The sequence below is a fragment of the Triturus cristatus genome, chromosome 11, assembly GCF_964204655.1.
Source record: "Triturus cristatus chromosome 11, aTriCri1.1, whole genome shotgun sequence".
In the NCBI taxonomy this organism is placed as follows: domain Eukaryota; kingdom Metazoa; phylum Chordata; class Amphibia; order Caudata; family Salamandridae; genus Triturus; species Triturus cristatus.
In genome coordinates this window covers 1,130,602,156-1,130,618,766 of record NC_140594.1, presented here as the reverse complement: position 1 = coordinate 1,130,618,766, position 16,611 = coordinate 1,130,602,156, and positions in this window count along the sequence as shown.

The window sequence follows — 16,611 nt, the reverse complement described above, 5'->3', positions numbered from 1 at the left end:
CTGGTAGGACTAGCAGAGTGCGGCCAATCGGATTTTTGTTTATATTCAGGCTCCCTTGAGCCGGTGGGGCTGACGAGCCCATGGCTATGCACCTGCGCGCCTTGAGTGGTACTTTACCTGAGAATATTTTTTGGCAGCCTACGCAGCAACCCTACACACATACCTACTCCCTGCTGACGAGAGGCAACTACATCGAAACACGTGTCCAGGGATGGCTAACGGGACATTCATTTTCATTTTAAACTTTTGGCATAGGCGTACCCGCCGACGCTACTTCATGGACCACAATTCTTTGGGGTAACACGCTGGTAGGACTAGCAGAGTGCGGCCAATCGGATTTTTGTTTATATTCAGGCTCCCTTGAGCCGGTGGGGCTGACGAGCCCATGGCTACGCACCTGCGCACCTTGAGTGGTACTTTACCTGAGAATATTTTTTGGCAGCCTACGCAGCAACCCTACGCACATACCTACTCCCTGCTGACGAGAGGCAACTACCTCGAAACACGTGTCCAGGGATGGCTAACGCGACATTCATTTTCATTTTAAACTTTTGGCATAGGCGTACCCGCCGACGCTACTTCATGGACCACAATTCTTTGGGGTAACACGCTGGTAGGACTAGCAGAGTGCGGCCAATCGGATTTTTGTTTATATTCAGGCTCCCTTGAGCCGGTGGGGCTCACGAGCCCATGGCTACGCACCTGCGCGCCTTGAGTGGTACTTTACCTGAGAATATTTTTTGGCAGCCTACGCAGCAACCCTACACACATACCTACTCCCTGCTGATGAGAGGCAACTACCTTGAATCACGTGTCCAGGGATGGCTAACGCGACATTCATTTTCATTTTAAACTTTTGGCATAGGCGAACCCGCCGATGCTACTTCATGGACCACAATTCTTTGGGGTAACACGCTGGTAGGACTAGCAGAGTGCGGCCAATCGGATTTTTGTTTATATTCAGGCTCCCTTGAGCCGGTGGGGCTGACGAGCCCATGGCTACGCACCTGCGCGCCTTGAGTGGTACTTTACCTGAGAATATTTTTTGGCAGCCTACGCAGCAACCCTACACACATACCTACTCCCTGCTGACGAGAGGCAACTACCTCGAAACACGTGTCCAGGGATGGCTAACGCGACATTCATTTTCATTTTAAACGTTTGGCATAGGCGTACCGGCCGACGCTACTTCATGGACCACAATTCTTTGGGGTAACACGCTGGTAGGACTAGCAGAGTGCGGCCAATCGGATTTTTGTTTATATTCAGGCTCCCTTGAGCCGGTTGGGCTGACGAGCCCATGGCTAAGCACCTGCGCGCCTTGAGTGGTACTTTACCTGAGAATATTTTTTGGCAGCCTACGCAGCAACCCTACACACATACCTACTCCCTGCTGACGAGAGGCAACTACCTCGAAACACGTGTCCAGGGATGGCTAACGCGACATTCATTTTCATTTTAAACTTTTGGCATAGGCGTACCCGCCGACGCTACTTCATGGACCACAATTCTTTGGGGTAACACGCTGGTAGGACTAGCAGAGTGCGGCCAATCGGATTTTTGTTTATATTCAGGCTCCCTTGAGCCGGTGGGGCTGACGAGCCCATGGCTACGCACCTGCGCGCCTTGAGTGGTACTTTACCTGAGAATATTTTTTGGCAGCCTACGCAGCAACCCTACACACATACCTACTCCCTGCTGACGAGAGGCAACTACCTCGTAACACGTGTCCAGGGATGGCTAACGCGACATTCATTTTCATTTTAAACTTTTGGCGTAGGCGTACCGGCCGACTCTACTTCATGGACCACAATTCTTTGGGGTAACACGCTGGTAGGACTAGCAGAGTGCGGCCAATCGGATTTTTGTTTATATTCAGGCTCCCTTGAGCCGGTGGGGCGACGAGCCCATGGCTAAGCACCTGCGCGCCTTGAGTGGTACTTTACCTGAGAATATTTTTTGGCAGCCTACGCAGCAACCCTACACACATACCTACTCCCTGCTGACGAGAGGCAACTACCTCGAAACAGGTGTCCAGGGATGGCTAACGTGACATTCATTTTCATTTTAAACTTTTGGCATAGGCGTACCCGCCGACTCTACTTCATGGACCACAATTCTTTGGGGTAACACGCTGGTAGGACTAGCAGAGTGCGGCCAATCGGATTTTTGTTTTATATTCAGGCTCCCTTGAGCCGGTGGGGCTGACGAGCCCATGGCTACGCACCTGCGCGCCTTGAGTGGTACTTTACCTGAGAATATTTTTTGGCAGCCTACGCAGCAACCCTACACACATACCTACTCCCTGCTGACGAGAGGCAACTACCTCGAAACACGTGTCCAGGGATGGCTAACGCGACATTCATTTTCATTTTAAACTTTTGGCATAGGCGTACCCGCCGACGCTACTTCATGGACCACAATTCTTTGGGGTAACACGCTGGTAGGACTAGCAGAGTGCGGCCAATCGGATTTTTGTTTATATTCAGGCTCCCTTGAGCCGGTGGGGCTCACGAGCCCATGGCTACGCACCTGCGCGCCTTGAGTGGTACTTTACCTGAGAATATTTTTTGGCAGCCTACGCAGCAACCCTACACACATACCTACTCCCTGCTGACGAGAGGCAACTACCTTGAAACACGTGTCCAGGGATGGCTAACGCGACATTCATTTTCATTTTAAACTTTTGGCATAGGCGTACCCGCCGACGCTACTTCATGGACCACAATTCTTTGGGGTAACACGCTGGTAGGACTAGCAGAGTGCGGCCAATCGGATTTTTGTTTATATTCAGGCTCCCTTGAGCCGGTGGGGCTGACGAGCCCATGGCTACGCACCTGCGCGCCTTGAGTGGTACTTTACCTGAGAATATTTTTTGGCAGCCTACGCAGCAACCCTACGCACATACCTACTCCCTGCTGACGAGAGGCAACTACCTCGAAACACGTGTCCAGGGATGGCTAACGCGACATTCATTTTCATTTTAAACTTTTGGCATAGGCGTACCCGCCGACGGTACTTCATGGACCACAATTCTTTGGGGTAACACGCTGGTAGGACTAGCAGAGTGCAGCCAATCGGATTTTTGTTTATATTCAGGCTCCCTTGAGCCGGTGGGGCTGACGAGCCCATGGCTACGCACCTGCGCGCCTTGAGTAGTACTTTACCTGAGAATATTTTTCGGCAGCCTACGCAGCAACCCTACACACATACCTACTCCCTGCTGACGAGAGGCAACTACCTCGAAACACGTGTCCAGGGATGGCTAACGCGACATTCATTTTCATTTTAAACTTTTGGCATAGGCGTACCCGCCGACGCTACTTCATGGACCACAATTCTTTGGGGTAACACGCTGGTAGGACTAGCAGAGTGCGGCCAATCGGATTTTTGTTTATATTCAGGCTCCCTTGAGCCGGTGGGGCTGACGAGCCCATGGCTACGCACCTGCGCGCCTTGAGTGGTACTTTACCTGAGAATATTTTTTGGCAGCCTACGCAGCAACCCTACACACATACCTACTCCCTGCTGACGAGAGCCAACTACCTCGTAACACGTGTCCAGGGATGGCTAACGCGACATTCATTTTCATTTTAAACTTTTGGCGTAGGCGTACCCGCCGACTCTACTTCATGGACCACAATTCTTTGGGGTAACACGCTGGTAGGACTAGCAGAGTGCGGCCAATCGGATTTTTGTTTATATTCAGGCTCCCTTGAGCCGGTGGGGCTGACGAGCCCATGGCTATGCACCTGCGCGCCTTGAGTGGTACTTTACCTGAGAATATTTTTTGGCAGCCTACGCAGCAACCCTACACACATACCTACTCCCTGCTGACGAGAGGCAACTACATCGAAACACGTGTCCAGGGATGGCTAACGGGACATTCATTTTCATTTTAAACTTTTGGCATAGGCGTACCCGCCGACGCTACTTCATGGACCACAATTCTTTGGGGTAACACGCTGGTAGGACTAGCAGAGTGCGGCCAATCGGATTTTTGTTTATATTCAGGCTCCCTTGAGCCGGTGGGGCTGACGAGCCCATGGCTACGCACCTGCGCACCTTGAGTGGTACTTTACCTGAGAATATTTTTTGGCAGCCTACGCAGCAACCCTACGCACATACCTACTCCCTGCTGACGAGAGGCAACTACCTCGAAACACGTGTCCAGGGATGGCTAACGCGACATTCATTTTCATTTTAAACTTTTGGCATAGGCGTACCCGCCGACGGTACTTCATGGACCACAATTCTTTGGGGTAACACGCTGGTAGGACTAGCAGAGTGCAGCCAATCGGATTTTTGTTTATATTCAGGCTCCCTTGAGCCGGTGGGGCTGACGAGCCCATGGCTACGCACCTGCGCGCCTTGAGTAGTACTTTACCTGAGAATATTTTTTGGCAGCCTACGCAGCAACCCTACACACATACCTACTCCCTGCTGACGAGAGGCAACTACCTCGAAACACGTGTCCAGGGATGGCTAACGCGACATTCATTTTCATTTTAAACTTTTGGCATAGGCGTACCCGCCGACGCTACTTCATGGACCACAATTCTTTGGGTAACACGCTGGTAGGACTAGCAGAGTGCGGCCAATCGGATTTTTGTTTATATTCAGGCTCCCTTGAGCCGGTGGGGCTGACGAGCCCATGGCTACGCACCTGCGCGCCTTGAGTGGTACTTTACCTGAGAATATTTTTTGGCAGCCTACGCAGCAACCCTACACACATACCTACTCCCTGCTGACGAGAGGCAACTACCTCGTAACACGTGTCCAGGGATGGCTAACGCGACATTCATTTTCATTTTAAACTTTTGGCGTAGGCGTACCGGCCGACTCTACTTCATGGACCACAATTCTTTGGGGTAACACACTGGTAGGACTAGCAGAGTGCGGCCAATCGGATTTTTGTTTATATTCAGGCTCCCTTGAGCCGGTGGGGCTGACGAGCCCATGGCTATGCACCTGCGCGCCTTGAGTGGTACTTTACCTGAGAATATTTTTTGGCAGCCTACGCAGCAACCCTACACACATACCTACTCCCTGCTGACGAGAGGCAACTACATCGAAACACGTGTCCAGGGATGGCTAACGCGACATTCATTTTCATTTTAAACTTTTGGCATAGGCGTACCCGCCGACGCTACTTCATGGACCACAATTCTTTGGGGTAACACGCTGGTAGGACTAGCAGAGTGCGGCCAATCGGATTTTTGTTTATATTCAGGCTCCCTTGAGCCGGTGGGGCTCACGAGCCCATGGCTACGCACCTGCGTGCCTTGAGTGGTACTTTACCTGAGAATATTTTTTGGCAGCCTACGCAGCAACCCTACACACATACCTACTCCCTGCTGATGAGAGGCAACTACCTTGAATCACGTGTCCAGGGATGGCTAACGCGACATTCATTTTCATTTTAAACTTTTGGCATAGGCGAACCCGCCGATGCTACTTCATGGACCACAATTCTTTGGGGTAACACGCTGGTAGGACTAGCAGAGTGCGGCCAATCGGATTTTTGTTTATATTCAGGCTCCCTTGAGCCGGTGGGGCTGACGAGCCCATGGCTACGCACCTGCGCGCCTTGAGTGGTACTTTACCTGAGAATATTTTTTGGCAGCCTACGCAGCAACCCTACACACATACCTACTTCCTGCTGACGAGAGGCAACTACCTCGAAACACGTGTCCAGGGATGGCTAACGCGACATTCATTTTCATTTTAAACTTTTGGCATAGGCGTACCGGCCGACGCTACTTCATGGACCACAATTCTTTGGGGTAACACGCTGGTAGGACTAGCAGAGTGCGGCCAATCGGATTTTTGTTTATATTCAGGCTCCCTTGAGCCGGTTGGGCTGACGAGCCCATGGCTAAGCACCTGCGCGCCTTGAGTGGTACTTTACCTGAGAATATTTTTTGGCAGCCTACGCAGCAACCCTACACACATACCTACTCCCTGCTGACGAGCGGCAACTACCTCGAAACACGTGTCCAGGGATGGCTAACGCGACATTCATTTTCATTTTAAACTTTTGGCATAGGCGTACCCGCCGACGCTACTTCATGGACCACAATTCTTTGGGGTAACACGCTGGTAGGACTAGCAGAGTGCGGCCAATCGGATTTTTGTTTATATTCAGGCTCCCTTGAGCCGGTGGGGCTGACGAGCCCATGGCTACGCACCTGCGCGCCTTGAGTGGTACTTTACCTGAGAATATTTTTTGGCAGCCTACGCAGCAACCCTACACACATACCTACTCCCTGCTGACGAGAGGCAACTACCTCGTAACACTTGTCCAGGGATGGCTAACGCGACATTCATTTTCATTTTAAACTTTTGGCGTAAGCGTACCGGCCGACTCTACTTCATGGACCACAATTCTTTGGGGTAACACGCTGGTAGGACTAGCAGAGTGCGGCCAATCGGATTTTTGTTTATATTCAGGCTCCCTTGAGCCGGTGGGGCTGACGAGCCCATGGCTATGCACCTGCGCGCCTTGAGTGGTACTTTACCTGAGAATATTTTTTGGCAGCCTACGCAGCAACCCTACACACATACCTACTCCCTGCTGACGAGAGGCAACTACATCGAAACACGTGTCCAGGGATGGCTAACGCGACATTCATTTTCATTTTAAACTTTTGGCATAGGCGTACCCGCCGACGCTACTTCATGGACCACAATTCTTTGGGGTAATACGCTGGTAGGACTAGCAGAGTGCGGCCAATCGGATTTTTGTTTTATATTCAGGCTCCCTTGAGCCGGTGGGGCTGACGAGCCCATGGCTACGCACCTGCGCGCCTTGAGTGGTACTTTACCTGAGAATATTTTTTGGCAGCCTACGCAGCAACCCTACACACATACCTACTCCCTGCTGACGAGAGGCAACTACCTCGAAACACGTGTCCAGGGATGGCTAACGCGACATTCATTTTCATTTTAAACTTTTGGCATAGGCGTACCCGCCGACGCTACTTCATGGACCACAATTCTTTGGGGTAACACGCTGGTAGGACTAGCAGAGTGTGGCCAATCGGATTTTTGTTTATATTCAGGCTCCCTTGAGCCGGTGGGGCTCACGAGCACATGGCTACGCACCTGCGCGCCTTGAGTGGTACTTTACCTGAGAATATTTTTTGGCAGCCTACGCAGCAACCCTACACACATACCTACTCCCTGCTGATGAGAGGCAACTACCTTGAATCACGTGTCCAGGGATGGCTAACGCGACATTCATTTTCATTTTAAACTTTTGGCATAGGCGAACCCGCCGATGCTACTTCATGGACCACAATTCTTAGGGGTAACACGCTGGTAGGACTAGCAGAGTGCGGCCAATCGGATTTTTGTTTATATTCAGGCTCCCTTGAGCCGGTGGGGCTGACGAGCCCATGGCTACGCACCTGCGCGCCTTGAGTGGTACTTTACCTGAGAATATTTTTTGGCAGCCTACGCAGCAACCCTACACACATACCTACTCCCTGCTTACGAGAGGCAACTACCTCGATACACGTGTCCAGGAATGGCTAACGCGACATTCATTTTCATTTTAAACTTTTGGCATAGGCGTACCCGCCGACGCTACTTCATGGAACACAATTCTTTGGGGTAACACGCTGGTAGGACTAGCAGAGTGCGGCCAATAGGATTTTTGTTTATATTCAGGCTCCCTTGAGCCGGTGGGGCTGACGAGCCCATGGCTACGCACCTGCGCGCCTTGAGTGGTACTTTACCTGAGAATATTTTTTGGCAGCCTACGCAGCAACCCTACACACATACCTACTCCCTGCTGACGAGAGGCAACTACCTCGAAACACGTGTCCAGGGATGGCTAACGCGACATTCATTTTCATTTTAAACTTTTGGCATAGGCGTACCGGCCGACGCTACTTCATGGACCACAATTCTTTGGGGTAACACGCTGGTAGGACTAGCAGAGTGCGGCCAATCGGATTTTTGTTTATATTCAGGCTCCCTTGAGCCGGTGGGGCTGACGAGCCCATGGCTACGCACCTGCGCGCCTTGAGTGGTACTTTACCTGACAATATTTTTTGGCAGCCTACGCAGCAACCCTACACACATACCTACTCCCTGCTGACGAGAGGCAGCTACCTCGAAACACGTGTCCAGGGATGGCTAACGCGACATTCATTTTCATCTTAAACTTTTGGCATAGGCGTACCGGCCGCCGCTACTTCATGGACCACAATTCTTTGGGGTAACACGCTGGTAGGACTAGCAGAGTGCGGCCAATCGGATTTTTGTTTATATTCAGGCTCCCTTGAGCCGGTGCGGCTGACGAGCCCATGGCTAAACACCTGCGCGCCTTGAGTGGTACTTTACCTGAGAATATTTTTTGGCAGCCTACGCAGCAACCCTACACACATACCTACTCCGTGCTGACGAGAGGCAACTACCTTGAAACACGTGTCCAGGGATGGCTAACGCGACATTCATTTTCATTTTAAACTTTTGGCATAGGCGTACCCGCCGACGCTACTTCATGGACCACAATTCTTTGGGGTAACACGCTGGTAGGACTAGCAGAGTGCGGCCAATCGGATTTTTGTTTATATTCAGGCTCCCTTGAGCCGGTTGGGCTGACGAGCCCATGGCTACGCACCTGCGCGCCTTGAGTGGTACTTTACCTGAGAATATTTTTTGGCAGCCTACGCAGCAACCGTACACACATACCTACTCCCTGCTGACGAGAGGCAACTACCTCGAAACACGTGTCCAGGGATGGCTAACGCGACATTCATTTTCATTTTAAACTTTTGGCATAGGCGTACCCGCCGACGCTACTTCATGGACCACAATTCTTTGGGGTAACACGCTGGTAGGACTAGCAGAGTGCGGCCAATCGGATTTTTGTTTATATTCAGGCTCCCTTGAGCCGGTGGGGCTGACGAGCCCATGGCTACGCACCTGCGCGCCTTGAGTGGTACTTTACCTGAGAATATTTTTTGGCAGCCTACGCAGCAACCCTACGCACATACCTACTCCCTGCCGACGAGAGGCAACTACCTCGAAACACGTGTCCAGGGATGGCTAACGCGACATTCATTTTCATTTTAAACTTTTGGCGTAGGCGTACCCGCCGACGGTACTTCATGGACCACAATTCTTTGGGGTAACACGCTGGTAGGACTAGCAGAGTGCAGCCAATCAGATTTTTGTTTATATTCAGGCTCCCTTGAGCCGGTGGGGCTGACGAGCCCATGGCTACGCACCTGCGCGCCTTGAGTAGTACTTTACCTGAGAATATTTTTTGGCAGCCTACGCAGCAACCCTACACACATACCTACTCCCTGCTGACGAGAGGCAACTACCTTGAAACACGTGTCCAGGGATGGCTAACGCGACATTCATTTTCATTTTAAACTTTTGGCATAGGCGTACCCGCCGACGCTACTTCATGGACCACAATTCTTTGGGATAACACGCTGGTAGGACTAGCAGAGTGCGGCCAATCGGATTTTTGTTTATATTCAGGCTCCCTTGAGCCGGTGGGGCTGACGAGCCCATGGCTACGCACCTGCGCGCCTTGAGTGCTACTTTACCTGAGAATATTTTTTGGCAGCCTACGCAGCAACCCTACACACATACCTACTCCCTGCTGACGAGAGGCAACTACCTCGAAACACGTGTCCAGGGATGGCTAACGCGACATTCATTTTCATTTTAAACTTTTGGCGTAGGCGTACCGGCCGATGCTACTTCATGGACCACAATTCTTTGGGGTAACACGCTGGTAGGACTAGCAGAGTGCGGCCAATCGGATTTTTGTTTATATTCAGGCTCCCTTGAGCCGGTTGGGCTGACGAGCCCATGGCTACGCACCTGCGCGCCTTGAGTGGTACTTTACCTGAGAATATTTTTTGGCAGCCTACGCAGCAACCGTACACACATACCTACTCCCTGCTGACGAGAGGCAACTACCTCGAAACACGTGTCCAGGGATGGCTAACGCGACATTCATTTTCATTTTAAACTTTTGGCATAGGCGTACCCGCCGACGCTACTTCATGGACCACAATTCTTTGGGGTAACACGCTGGTAGGACTAGCAGAGTGCGGCCAATCGGATTTTTGTTTATATTCAGGCTCCCTTGAGCCGGTGGGGCTGACGAGCCCATGGCTACGCACCTGCGCGCCTTGAGTGGTACTTTACCTGAGAATATTTTTTGGCAGCCTACGCAGCAACCCTACACACATACCTACTCCCTGCTGACGAGAGGCAACTACCTCGAAACACGTGTCCAGGGATGGCTAACGCGACATTCATTTTCATTTTAAACTTTTGGCATAGGCGTACCGGCCGCCGCCACTTCATGGACCACAATTCTTTGGGGTAACACGCTGGTAGGACTAGCAGAGTGCGGCCAATCGGATTTTTGTTTATATTCAGGCTCCCTTGAGCCGGTGGGGCTGACGAGCCCATGGCTAAACACCTGCGCGCCTTGAGTGGTACTTTACCTGAGAATATTTTTTGGCAGCCTACGCAGCAACCCTACACACATACCTACTCCCTGCTGACGAGAGGCAACTACCTTGAAACACGTGTCCAGGGATGGCTAACGCGACATTCATTTTCATTTTAAACTTTTGGCATAGGCGTACCCGCCGACGCTACTTTATGGACCACAATTCTTTGGGGTAACACGCTGGTAGGACTAGCAGAGTGCGGCCAATCAGATTTTTGTTTATATTCAGGCTCCCTTGAGCCGGTGGGGCTGACGAGCCCATGGCTACGCACCTGCGCGCCTTGAGTGGTACTTTACCTGAGAATATTTTTTGGCAGCCTACGCAGCAACCCTACACACATACCTACTCCCTGCTGACGAGAGGCAACTACCTCGAAACACGTGTCCAGGAATGGCTAACGCGACATTCATTTTCATTTTAAACTTTTGGCATAGGCGTACCCGCCGACGCTACTTCATGGACCACAAATCTTTGGGGTAACACGCTGGTAGGACTAGCAGAGTGCGGCCAATCGGATTTTTGTTTATATTCAGGCTCCCTTGAGCCGGTGGGGCTGACGAGCCCATGGCTACGCACCTGCGCGCCTTGAGTGGTACTTTACCTGAGAATATTTTTGGCAGCCTACGCAGCAACCCTACACACATACCTACTCCCTGCTGACGAGAGGCAACTACCTCGAAACACGTGTCCAGGGATGGCTAACGCGACATTCATTTTCATTTTAAACTTTTGGCATAGGCGTACCCGCCGACGCTACTTCATGGACCACAATTCTTTGGGGTAACACGCTGGTAGGACTAGCAGAGTGCGGCCAATCGGATTTTTGTTTATATTCAGGCTCCCTTGAGCCGGTGGGGCTGACGAGCCCATGGCTACGCACCTGCGCGCCTTGAGTGGTACTTTACCTGAGAATATTTTTTGGCAGCCTACGCAGCAACCCTACACACATACCTACTCCCTGCTGACGAGAGGCAACTACCTCGAAACACGTGTCCAGGGATGGCTAACGCGACATTCATTTTCATTTTAAACTTTTGACATAGGCGTACCCGCCGACGCTACTTCATGGACCACAATTCTTTGGGGTAACACGCTGGTAGGACTAGCAGAGTGCGGCCAATCGGATTTTTGTTTATATTCAGGCTCCCTTGAGCCGGTGGGGCTGAAAAGCCCATGGCTACGCACCTGCGCGCCTTGAGTGGTACTTTACCTGAGAATATTTTTTTGGCAGCCTACGCAGCAACCCTACACACATACCTACTCCCTGCTGACGAGAGGCAACTACCTCGAAACACGTGTCCAGGGATGGCTAACGCGACATTCATTTTCATTTTAAACTTTTGGCATAGGCGTACCCGCCGACGCTACTTCATGGACCACAATTCTTTGGGGTAACACGCTGGTAGGACTAGCAGAGTGCGGCCAATCAGATTTTTGTTTATATTCAGGCTCCCTTGAGCCGGTGGGGCTGACGAGCCCATGGCTACGCACCTGCACGCCTTGAGTGGTACTTTACCTGAGAATATTTTTTGGCAGCCTACGCAGCAACCCTACACACATACCTACTCCCTGCTGACGAGAGGCAACTACCTCGAAACACGTGTCCAGGGATGGCTAACGCGACATTCATTTTCATTTTAAACTTTTGGCATAGGCGTACCCGCCGACGCTACTTCATGGAACACAATTCTTTGGGGTAACACGCTGGTAGGACTAGCAGAGTGCGGCCAATCGGATTTTTGTTTATATTCAGGCTCCCTTCAGCCGGTGGGGCTGACGAGCCCATGGCTACGCACCTGCGCGCCTTGAGTGGTACTTTACCTCAGAATATTTTTTGGCAGCCTACGCAGCAACCCTACACACATACCTACTCCCTGCTGACGAGAGGCAACTACCTCGAAACACGTGTCCAGGGATGGCTAACGCGACATTCATTTTCATTTTAAACTTTTGGAATAGGCGTACCCGCCGACGCTACTTCATGGACCACAATTCTTTGGGGTAACACGCTGGTAGGACTAGCAGAGTGCGGCCAATCGGATTTTTGTTTATATTCAGGCTCCCTTGAGCCGGTGGGGCTGACGAGCCCATGGCTACGCACCTGCGCGCCTTGAGTGGTACTTTACCTTAGAATATTTTTTGGCAGCCTACGCAGCAACCCTACACACATACCTACTCCCTGCTGACGAGAGGCAACTACCTCGAAACACGTGTCCAGGGATGGCTAACGCGACATTCATTTTCATTTTAAACTTTTGGCATAGGCGTACCCGCCGACTCTACTTCATGGACCACAATTCTTTGGGGTAACACGCTGGTAGGACTAGCAGAGTGTGGCCAATCGGATTTTTGTTTATATTCAGGCTCCCTTGAGCCGGTGGGGCTGACGAGCCCATGGCTACGCACCTGCGCGCCTTGAGTGGTACTTTACCTGAGAATATTTATTTTGGCAGCCTACGCAGCAACCCTACACACATACCTACTCCCTGCTGACGAGAGGCAACTACCTCGAAACACGTGTCCAGGGATGGCTAACGCGACATTCATTTTCATTTTAAACTTTTGGCATAGGCGTACCCGCCGACGCTACTTCATGGAACACAATTCTTTGGGGTAACACGCTGGTAGGACTAGCAGAGTGCGGCCAAACGGATTTTTGTTTATATTCAGGCTCCCTTGAGCCGGTGGGGCTGACGAGCTCATGGCTACGCACCTGCGCGCCTTGAGTGGTACTTTACTTGAGAATATTTTTTGGCAGCCTACGCAGCAACCCTACACACATACCTACTCCCTGCTGACGAGAGGCAACTACCTCGAAACACGTGTCCAGGGATGGCTAACGCGACATTCATTTTCATTTTAAACTTTTGGCATAGGCGTACCCGCCGACGCTACTTCATGGACCACAATTCTTTGGGGTAACACGCTGGTAGGACTAGCAGAGTGCGGCCAATCGGATTTTTGTTTATATTCAGGCTCCCTTGAGCCGGTGGGGCTGACGAGCCCATGGCTACGCACCTGCGCGCCTTGAGTGGTACTTTACCTGAGAATATTTATTTTGGCAGTCTACGCAGCAACCCTACACACATACCTACTCCCTGCTGACGAGAGGCAACTACCTCGAAACACGTGTCCAGGGATGGCTAACGCGACATTCATTTTCATTTTAAACTTTTGGCATAGGCGTACCCGCCGACGCTACTTCATGGAACACAATTCTTTGGGGTAACACGCTGGTAGGACTAGCAGAGTGCGGCCAATCGGATTTTTGTTTATATTCAGGCTCCCTTGAGCCGGTGGGGCTGACGAGCCCATGGCTACGCACCTGCGCGCCTTGAGTGGTACTTTACCTGAGAATATTTATTTTGGCAGTCTACGCAGCAACCCTACACACATACCTACTCCCTGCTGACGAGAGGCAACTACCTCGAAACACGTGTCCAGGGATGGCTAACGCGACATTCATTTTCATTTTAAACTTTTGGCATAGGCGTACCCGCCGACGCTACTTCATGGAACACAATTCTTTGGGGTAACACGCTGGTAGGACTAGCAGAGTGCGGCCAATCGGATTTTTGTTTATATTCAGGCTCCCTTGAGCCGGTGGGGCTGACGAGCCCATGGCTACGCACCTGCGCGCCTTGAGTGGTACTTTACCTTAGAATATTTTTTGGCAGCCTACGCAGCAACCCTACACACATACCTACTCCCTGCTGACGAGAGGCAACTACCTCGAAACACGTGTCCAGGGATGGCTAACGCGACATTCATTTTCATTTTAAACTTTTGGCATAGGCGTACCCGCCGACTCTACTTCATGGACCACAATTCTTTGGGGTAACACGCTGGTAGGACTAGCAGAGTGCGGCCAATCGGATTTTTCTTTATATTCAGGCTCCCTTGAGCCGGTGGGGCTGACGAGCCCATGGCTACGCACCTGCGCGCCTTGAGTGGTACTTTACCTGAGAATATTTATTTTGGCAGCCTACGCAGCAACCCTACACACATACCTACTCCCTGCTGACGAGAGGCAACTACCTCGAAACACGTGTCCAGGGATGGCTAACGCGACATTCATTTTCATTTTAAACTTTTGGCATAGGCGTACCCGCCGACGCTACTTCATGGAACACAATTCTTTGGGGTAACACGCTGGTAGGACTAGCAGAGTGCGGCCAAACGGATTTTTGTTTATATTCAGGCTCCCTTGAGCCGGTGGGGCTGACGAGCTCATGGCTACGCACCTGCGCGCCTTGAGTGGTACTTTACTTGAGAATATTTTTTGGCAGCCTACGCAGCAACCCTACACACATACCTACTCCCTGCTGACGAGAGGCAACTACCTCGAAACACGTGTCCAGGGATGGCTAACGCGACATTCATTTTCATTTTAAACTTTTGGCATAGGCGTACCCGCCGACGCTACTTCATGGACCACAATTCTTTGGGGCAACACGCTGGTAGGACTAGCTGAGTGCGGCCAATCGGATTTTTGTTTATATTCAGGCTCCCTTGAGCCGGTGGGGCTGAGGAGCCCATGGCTACGCACCTGCGCGCCTTGAGTGGTACTTTACCTGAGAATATTTTTTGGCAGCCTACGCAGCAACCCTACACACATACCTACTCCCTGCTGACGAGAGGCAGCTACCTCGAAACACGTGTCCAGGGATGGCTAACGCGACATTCATTTTCATCTTAAACTTTTGGCATAGGCGTACCGGCCGCCGCTACTTCATGGACCACAATTCTTTGGGGTAACACGCTGGTAGGACTAGCAGAGTGCGGCCAATCGGATTTTTGTTTATATTCAGGCTCCCTTGAGCCGGTGCGGCTGACGAGCCCATGTCTAAACACCTGCGCGCCTTGAGTGGTACTTTACCTGAGAATATTTTTTGGCAGCCTACGCAGCAACCCTACACACATACCTACTCCCTGCTGACGAGAGGCAACTACCTTGAAACACGTGTCCAGGGATGGCTAACGCGACATTCATTTTCATTTTAAACTTTTGGCATAGGCGTACCCGCCGACGCTACTTCATGGACCACAATTCTTTGGGGTAACACGCTGGTAGGACTAGCAGAGTGCGGCCAATCGGATTTTTGTTTATATTCAGGCTCCCTTGAGCCGGTGGGGCTGACGAGCCCATGGCTACGCACCTGCGCGCCTTGAGTGGTACTTTACCTGAGAATATTTTTTGGCAGCCTACGCAGCAACCCTACACACATACCTACTCCCTGCTTACCAGAGGCAACTACCTCGAAACACGTGTCCAGGGATGGCTAACGCGACATTCATTTTCATTTTAAACTTTTGGCATAGGCGTACCGGCCGACGCTACTTCATGGACCACAATTCTTTGGGGTAACACGCTGGTAGGACTAGCAGAGTGCGGCCAATCGGATTTTTGTTTATATTCAGGCTCCCTTGAGCCGGTTGGGCTGACGAGCCCATGGCTACGCACCTGCGCGCCTTGAGTGGTACTTTACCTGAGAATATTTTTTGGCAGCCTACGCAGCAACCGTACACACATACCTACTCCCTGCTGACGAGAGGCAACTACCTCGAAACACGTGTCCAGGGATGGCTAACGCGACATTCATTTTCATTTTAAACTTTTGGCATAGGCGTACCCGCCGACGCTACTTCATGGACCACAATTCTTTGGGGTAACACGCTGGTAGGACTAGCAGAGTGCGGCCAATCGGATTTTTGTTTATATTCAGGCTCCCTTGAGCCGGTGGGGCTGACGAGCCCATGGCTACGCACCTGCGCGCCTTGAGTGGTACTTTACCTGAGAATATTTTTTGGCAGCCTACGCAGCAACCCTACGCACATACCTACTCCCTGCTGACGAGAGGCAACTACCTCGAAACACGTGTCCAGGGATGGCTAACGCGACATTCATTTTCATTTTAAACTTTTGGCGTAGGCGTACCCGCCGACGGTACTTCATGGACCACAATTCTTTGGGGTAACACGCTGGTAGGACTAGCAGAGTGCAGCCAATCAGATTTTTGTTTATATTCAGGCTCCCTTGAGCCGGTGGGGCTGACGAGCCCATGGCTACGCACCTGCGCGCCTTGAGTAGTACTTTACCTGAGAATATATTTTG